At 43.5% G+C, this 8,849-nt stretch overlaps 1 protein-coding gene across 2 annotated transcripts in view; it reads left to right on the top strand.

Annotated features, from left to right (window-relative positions):
• Positions 1 to 8,849, top strand: part of LOC119119696 (neural cell adhesion molecule 2-like) — a 98,711-nt gene that overhangs the window by 55,217 nt on the left and 34,645 nt on the right. The window lies entirely within an intron of this gene.

The following is an 8,849-nucleotide window of genomic DNA, read 5'->3' as shown; positions in this document are numbered from 1 at the left end:
GTTTCCACTCAATAATCCGGATGCAAGCAAACATTTGGAGATGGCAGACGGCCTTGTGAAAGCTTCCACGATCAAACCTGCATTTTGCTTTCTCTGGCGCAGGGATTTGATGTCCTAATAATCAATCACATTAGTGACTTCCAAATTGCCTTCAAATGGATGAAAATCATCGGTAAAGGTGTCGGATTAACTTGACCGTATCATGTTGAGGTGAATTGAGAACATGATGTTGCGTTGACCGTGCATTTGTTTATCGATGCGAAGGAAAGGACAAAATGACGTACTGCGTATCTACCATGGAGTGTTTGCCATCTTTTGGCAACCTTCTCCTTCAACATATGGCGCTGCGCTTATCGCAGTTGACACACTTAACAGCCCCATTTTGACCGTCTTCCTACTTCCCCTTTGCATTCAGTATTCCCTCGACTGTCTTCTGGCGGAAGATTTAATGTGTAACCCATCCAGATCATTCTCAGCGACACAAACCCTTATTAATGGAGCAATGCGGACGTGCGGGTCTTTTCTTCGCTCTCCATTTATTGTTTTGAAGCATCCACCAGACCTTTCTCTCCGAAGCCGCCGTGCGGTATGAAATGATATTCACGGACGATGAAAGAGAAGCGCTCCATGCGGATCCAAGCAAATAGCTCGAGGTGGTTGTTATCCATTAAATCCACGCGAAACTGAAATAGGGTCATGTTTTCATAATGCGGGTAACCAAGAGGGAAAAACAAGCCCGTGGACTACTTTGGACCTGCATCTTCTATTTAATGTGTCAAAGCTTGACCATACTCTGATTGATTTGTTTTGTTGCAAAAAGTGCCAGAAGCTCATTTTCAAATTTAGTGAAAAAGTAGAAATCATCAACATTTGCACTGCAAGAGTAAGTGTCATTTATTTGGAAGCTAAATACAGCATTGTAAAGCTGCAAGGCGTATATCGATTGACCAGTCACAGCGGGCGGATGTTAGTGGATCATTGCTTAATGGTTCGGCCTGAGGCAGGTTCCAAAAAAATCGAACCACGGCAGACAAAATTCTAATTTGCTTTTGAAACCTTAGGCATGACAGCAGAACCCTCACTCTACAGACTTCTCACTTCTTTTAGTTGTTTTCTTCTTAACTCATTCTCTGCCATACAGGTCACCTGGAATCTGGTCAGAAACGGATATATATTGCGCAAAAGCCACCACATCACACCCATCCTCCGTTCTCTGCACTGGCTCCCCATCAAATTCCGAATTGATGATAAGATCGCCCTCCTCACTCACCATTGTATCCTCGGACATGCTCCCCCATACCTCAAAGAACTCCTTGCCCCAAAACCTGCCACCCGAAGCCTCCGCTCATCCAATTCACACCTTCTCCACGTCCCGAAAACCAAGCTGCGCACCGTGGGCCTTCTGCCATACAGCCCCTACACTGTGGAACTCCCTCCCCGACCACCTAAGAGCACCCCAATCCACTGACTCTTTCAAAACCGGACTTAAAACTCACCTCTTTAGCATTTCCGTAATTTCTCTCATATCCTGGTTGTCGTCCACTTGTTTTATACTTGTCCTTGTTTTGTTTTCTTGTTTTTACTTGCCATGTAGCACTTTGAGATTCCTCCGAATATAAAGTGCGTTATGAATATAATTTATTATTATTTATTTATTTTATTTTTTTCATTATGCGAGGCCGACTGCTTCTTACTGAAGAAAGAAATGGAACAACCTTTTTTTCTTGTTCAAAAAAGAGAGATAACTCCTAACTTACCAAGAGGGATTCCGTGCTGTCACGGAACACGCTGTTCTGTGTGTTTGGAAAGGTTCGCCAGAATGCTCTAAAATGGATGCCAATATGAGCAACTGTGCTTTGGAAACACTGCTTGACTTGATAAGTAAGGCTAGAATTGAGGAATGATAAAAAAAAAAAAAAATCTCGTCGGCTTGAGTGCAATCACCAAACGATGACCGAACACAGTCTACATTTTGTGTCTTCGATTTTAAAACGGAATTATAAACAAGCATTCTAATGAAGTCGTGCTCCCTCATCTTACATTCTTGAAATAACTACGAAACATAATAACGAAATCAACACGCTAACTTATAGCCTGTGCATTAGCATAAAGACACATTTTCATTCGGAACCCCGCCCGCGTCTAATGCTATTGATTTTCAGCTTTAGCTTGATTAAAATGAGAGTATTCATTTCATCGCTTCACTCGGGGCAGCGGCGGTTTTAATTTGCAGCCTCCACATTCACCGCCAGACAAAGTACGTACGTACGTACGTACTTTGTCTGGCGGTGAATGTGGAGGCTGCAAATTGCAAATATGCTCACCGCGTCCATCTGTGACACTGATACCCGGCAACTTCCAGTCAAAAGCAAGCTATCGATTCACATTGCGGTGCCCGTAGTTAGTCCGAAGCGTTTGATGGATTCCCCCCAAAGTGTGTGTCGACACCTGAAGATGTGGGAATCAACCCAGTTTCTATGGAAACAAAAAACCTCTTCAAGCCACATTGGTGGCGAAAAGTAGAAGAGGGAATCTTTTGGAACGAGCTGAAATTCTGAAAAGCAGGAAGCCACTGGCCACATTATAAGGCCAAAATAGATTCAATTCAAGAAGTGCGTGCGCTTTTCCAGATAGTAGTTCTGCCTAGATAGATAGCCTAGTTTTGATTGACACTTTCAAAGATGTGTTCCGTTAACAGCGAGCCTACAGAAGTGCTTTCAAATATTGACTTCTATACTTGTTATATATTATAGGGCAGTACGAAATGTAAAATTGCCCATCATTTCAACTACAGCTGCATGCAAGCTTTGTGCAATGCTAGTGTGTACCTCATCCTGTTCCTTTTCCCGTAAAATCTTATTTGTGCCCTATAGAAGGGATGTTTCGTGCAAGATGGCGGGGGGGGAATTGCTCATGTGCAACAGTGTAGAAACACCAGCTCGGATTCAGCCAAGATGCACCTGCAGGATGCATGTTTACACAAACTTAAAACAACCCAATTAAAAAAAAAGAGCAAAAAAGAAAAGTGAGGGAAGAAGAGCTGCAGGCAAATGTGGCCCACTTAGTATGAATAATTAATCAGGCTGCATTGATAATGATGGTGAAGCCGCAGCTCGTTAACACCGAGTGAGAAGTGAAAGGAAAGAACGCTCAAATTTGGCTCTCGGTGTCATTTAGCAGAAAAGCTTGACATTTTTTGCTGCCTTTTATAACCGTTGTTTTGATGTCGAGCGACTGCTAACCATACATTTGATAGCTTCTGAGGAAGGACGGCGGTGATGTTGCTCTTTAGGGCCTGCCTGGCTTGCATTCTTTATCTAGCTCGTCCTAAATGGGTTTGATGTTTGTGGGGTTGATTTCAAGCTTTTTTTTTTCTTTCTGCCAACCTTATCCAAGTATGCTTTAGAGACTTTGCTCTGGGCTTTGGAAACAGTGTTCCCAAATAAATGGGAAGCACATACCGTAAAATCCCGTGGATAATACACGCCGCTGTACAATAAGTCGATAACCTTCAAACGTTTTTTTTCTCTGTACCCATGTTTAATACAATACCCTGATTTGCTGGGATCCATTGACTTAATTGATACACTTACGTCAGTTGCACACGATGAAACGGTGTCAAACTAACATGTTATTTGATTATTTGTACGACAGGCTGCCCCGGTGTCAGTTGTTGGTTTTTAGCGCCCTTAATCAGCGATTCAATGTTATTTGACGACGCCGTTGAGTTGTTCAAGTCAGTTTGTCAATGTTACGACGAAACACGCTTCCGGGTACAACTTCCAAATAAGAGCATTCCTCGGCTATTATTTGGTAGGCTTTGCTTTCTTTTGAAATTGACCTTCGTACCGCATTGAGGGCATGAGGCGTAGCATGCAGGTATTGTCTACGCACTGGTAAACATTCAAAAAGGTCAAATAAAAATCATCTTAGCAACCGTGTATAATACCGACTTCATTGTTTGCATTCACCATTAGAGTATATTATTTCAGTATTTATTTATTTATTTATTTATTTATTTTTTGCTGCAGCAGCAGCAAAATGCCAAAATGTGACCATTGGCCCGTCCGTCAGCTCCAGGACAGACTTGAATGAAACACTTATCTCCTACTTGACATTGTCCATTCCCGCCCACCGTGCCGACATGTCCCTTTGGTGGCGGCTCACAAGTCACCATTTTCCCCAAAACAGGGCTAAATGGATGTTTGAGATGGCACTAGGTACCCATTGAAAGACTCACACGGATGAGTCATCGGGGCTGCAAATGAAATGAAAGCTGTCCCTCTGTGGGGAAGAGCCACAAACATATACGTATATCAAAGTTTAATATGCTTGAACAGGATCAGACAAACGGCAGTAAATGGCCCGGGAGTTGCTCATTAAGTCATACGAGCAGAGACGGAAATGGAAAGTGGGGCGGTTTTACACTCTGTCCTTCCTTTCTAATTTCGACACGAGTCACTTGCTTTTAGCATTCTATTACAACAACTACCTGGGCTGGCTTTTATTCGCCTTTTTGTCTACTTGGTGACTTTGCAGAGCCGGACTGTAAAGGAGCGCGTTTGTGTGGACTCTCAGTTGCATGCTCACCAAATAGCAACATGGATGACAAAAACAACAACAACAGACTCGGCTGACGCTTTAGTCTTCAAGTTCTCCTTTTCCAGGCATTTGCCATCGAATCATTCCTTCCCGTACTCTATTCAGCTTCATCAAATTCGGCTTCTCATGTGAACGTTATTGAAAGCATTTCATTTGCCAATTAGCCAGCTGTTCCCCAGTTAAATAATGAACAAATGCTAATTGTAAAACTGGGTCTGTTGAGTTGCAGCAGTAACAATTATACAACTCGGAGATATCAACGCTCGTGCGTGCTGTTTGCGTGCTTGGATTTTTTTTTTTTTTACATTCCATTCGGCACACCGGCGCAGTCTAATGAGCTCCAAAACAAAAGCTGCATCAAAAGTTGTGAAGACAATACTGCTTCCTGTCTGAGTCTTGTCATTGTTATTCAACACGTTTGCAGCGGTGGGTGGAGAACTGCACGCCGTATTTTTTTTCCAGCCAGCAAAATAAGGATGCTACAATTGACACATGTAGTGCATAAGAGCCCTTGTGGGGGGGGGGTGTACGTAATGATGTATACTGTGCATGCGCATGCCAAGAAGAACAAAAATGCTTCCCTTTGACAACATCAAAGTTACGTCTGTTGGCAGTGCGCACACACGCACGCACGTACACACACACACACACACACACACCCACACACGCACTGCTGTCATCCATCAGCACATGCATGAGAATTGGCATGTGAGCACAGTGACAGATGCCTCCTCCTTTGCTTCCAGCAAAATTCTGATGCACTCTGCTGGATTAATACGCACGTAGCGTCGCTTGAAAATTGCCCATCTCTCGGCCCGTTAATTACAAGCGTCAGCCACCGAGGCGCATGCTTTGATACGTGATTTATGAGCACAGGTTGGCAAACAACTTCCAAGTGCAGCAGCGTTGTCATGCATGCAAATAGACAGAGAAAAATCCATATTTTGAAAATTCCAGGGCAATGTCCAGCAGCATTTTCATATCCAATCGTGCTTGTATTGCACCAATCTTTCACACATGTAATTTGTCTGTAAATTATTCAGTCATCATAAATCTCCATCAACGAAAACAATTGCTTTTGCCGACCAGACGCAAATGTAGAAAGTGAACAAAACAAATGTGCTGTGTGCTTTGATTTGTATCCTTCATGCGGCCATAATTTGCGACCGTTTTGGATATGTCCGAGGAAAGAAAGAGCTCATTGAGGGATAGTTCCGCTGGCGTGTTATGGCACCCAATGCTGGCGTCCATCCGGCAGCCGAGTTGGTTGGCCGAGTCACGGCGACAGTTGGTGGTGGCGGCTTCTGTCAGAGAGAGGGTGAGCAAGAGACACATGATGTCATTCCAAATAGAAAGTAAAGAGCTACTCGTGGCATATCATGACACAATGAAGCCAAAGACGGGCGGGCGGATGAAAGAAGGATTCATTGACTCAACGGGGAATGAATCAACACATTTGCGAAGTGGATCAAATACGGAGATTTTCACTCATCATCCCAATGGGTTGCATTGCAGTGGCTTGAAAAGTTACATTCCGCCATTTTCCCAATAGCATCAATCAAGCCATTCACTCACCCACCCCCTCTGGAAATGCCAATGGCACCACCCATCTGTCCCCCAGGAACCGCCTGCAAACAAGCCAACAGATGGATTCAGAAAAAAAAAGTCATTTTACATGTGTGGCATTGTAAGTCCTTAAATCATGACTCAAACACATCGAATGCTGGCATCCATTTTTACGCTCTTTCACCCGTCGTCATATTTTCCCATTGAAAGAAACCAAAGAACATCCGTTCATAACCACAATGAATATGAACGCTAGTGTATTGTAGTCGACAAAAACACGCAGTGATGGAATATCGTGAATTCAATGGTTTATGCCGCATGATGAATTCATGACGCGGCTCATTTATAGAAATGGAGAAGGCCATTACAACTGCACAATAGTCATGTTTCTCATTTTTTGCCAAGGATACAGTATGCCTTTGAGTTGGGATATACGTATTGTCTGTATACACCTTTTGTTGTCCCATTTTTAATTCCAATAGGTCTTGCCGGAATGAAAACGGCACTGCAACAATGATGCCTATAGTTAGCCCATCTGCTTTCGATGGCATATGTGTTTTTTTAAAAAGCACAATGTGTAAATCTATTTCATATTTAGTTTACAGAAAACTTCCAACTGGGAGTGGCAATAACCAACTTGAAGCTAGCACTTGGCTTTTTTTTTTTTTTTAAAGATGACAAACTGCTGCTCGCTGTCAGCATGTTGTACGGGTCGTTTTTTTTTTAAAAAAGATGTTCTCAAGTCAAGACCAAAAAAAAAAAAAAGCACTCGAAGGTTAAGGTACCAGTATAGGGTTGAACTGTTTTGAACTTTGTTTTTAGCAGTATATTTGTTTGCCTGTGTTTTGTGCCACTTTTTCATTTTAGAAATCATTTGAATGATTAATAATGACCTGTTCTCACTTTCTGTATTTCTGTATCTGATGATACCGATTTTTAGAAACTAGGTGAAAGTGTGCAAAAGTTGTGAAAGAAAAACACCTCGCCTCATATGCATCAAATGATTTTTTTTTTTTTAAGGGAATAACACATGGAGTTGATGCAGGCTGCAGTGCGTGGGCATGAGCTCAACATTTAGAACGAATTCTGATTCCCTCTCATGCGTTGATTCCATCTTAGTGAATGAGGCCCGTTGTTCGAAGGTTCCAGAGGAAGTAGGACTAATTCAATTTGACCTGCTGACCACTTAACAGCCCTGACTCTGCTTTTATCACGGGATGTACCTTCCCAATTACGAGCCGGCTTAGCTGTGACTTCTTGCTCGCAAGCCAGACCCGGCCGGACGTTTGCTCCTTTCACCTCAGAGCCTCTTTTCTCCAGGCTGGACGACAACCGCGAACCTCCTCTTTGTACCTGAACGAGTCTGCGGGCATTAGATAACGGCGATGCCATCGCCACTGGCAGGATACGAGCAGATCGTCGTAACCCGTCGGCCTCTTGTGTTCTTTTCAGCCCGCAAAATGGGGGTGGCCAGCAGAAAGAGAACTCTTTTTGCGCACTCAGATGGAAATGTGTACATTTGCATTTGCTGCTCGGAAATACAAACACAATGTTGCGCTCTCGTGCTTCCAAGAAGTCAACCTCTGTTTTTACAAGTGTACTGGGGGACTCTTGTCATAGCGCAATTGTCAAAGTGAGTCTGAGTAGCCTGCTACTAAAAACAACACGCTTGGTCCCGGCGGATATAAGAAGAGTTTTGTGACTCTTGTGCCTGGAGACAGCAAACCTATAGGTTATTACTTTGTGTAGTCTTTTGTCAACCAACAGAAGAAGCAAACACACAGAGTTATCGTGAGCGCTGACTTGCTTCAGAAGGTCGTCATGGTGGACGACCCCCGGAGAAGCTACAGCCCGTTCCGTCGGCTCTATTAGCGAGCACTTTAGGTTGCTCTGCAATTTGCATTGGCGCGAGCGAGCGCTGCAGGCTTTGATGTTGGATTCAATACGTTTGTCTTGAAAAATGGATTGTTGCACATGTCGGATTAGCAGATCCTGCCTGGAAGCCCTTTTGCTTTTATTACTGAATCTATCTTCTCAGTCAGTCCACGCCACCTCCTCCTCCCACCGTGGTTGCTGGGTAAAATCGATGTTTGTGTGAATGGCGGGAAGTAGCCCCTGCCCCGTTGGATTTTTTTTCTTTTTTTTATTATTATTATTTGTAGCCAACTGTGTTGTTTTTTACCAGTCTGTCAGGCCTCCCATCTCCTTTTCCATTAAAAAGACAAACATCAATGGGAAAGGTAATCGTCCCGAGACATGCAATTCACAGTTTGGTGTTTTTTTGTTTGCCATTCTTTTTTGGCAGTTTGAAGGTATCAGTCCCGTGATGGTAAAAGAATTCTTGAACATATGAGCTAAAGCCCTCGCTAATGACCAATGTAGGCCACATGCGGGTGAGAAAATAAAACGCTGCTGAGAAACATGGAGCAGAGATAGGAAAAAGAACTATTAGATTAGGTACAGTGGGATTGCCAGAAGAACAAGGCAAGGCAGACCAAAAACAAATGGATTCTCAATTTGGGACCAAAGCATTATTGTGCACCTGCGGGCTCCGGGCTTCTCGGCTTTCCATAAATATGAACACAACATCCAAGCAAATGGGATTTTTCTGATGCGGCGCTCCGCTCAAGCTGGCCGAGGAATTTTGCGATGGAGGAATTGTGTGCGCGTCTTCCACGGGG

Source organism: Syngnathus acus, chromosome 2 (assembly GCF_901709675.1).
Source record: "Syngnathus acus chromosome 2, fSynAcu1.2, whole genome shotgun sequence".
Taxonomy (NCBI): Eukaryota; Metazoa; Chordata; class Actinopteri; order Syngnathiformes; family Syngnathidae; genus Syngnathus; species Syngnathus acus.
This window is presented reverse-complemented; position numbering and strand designations above follow the sequence as displayed.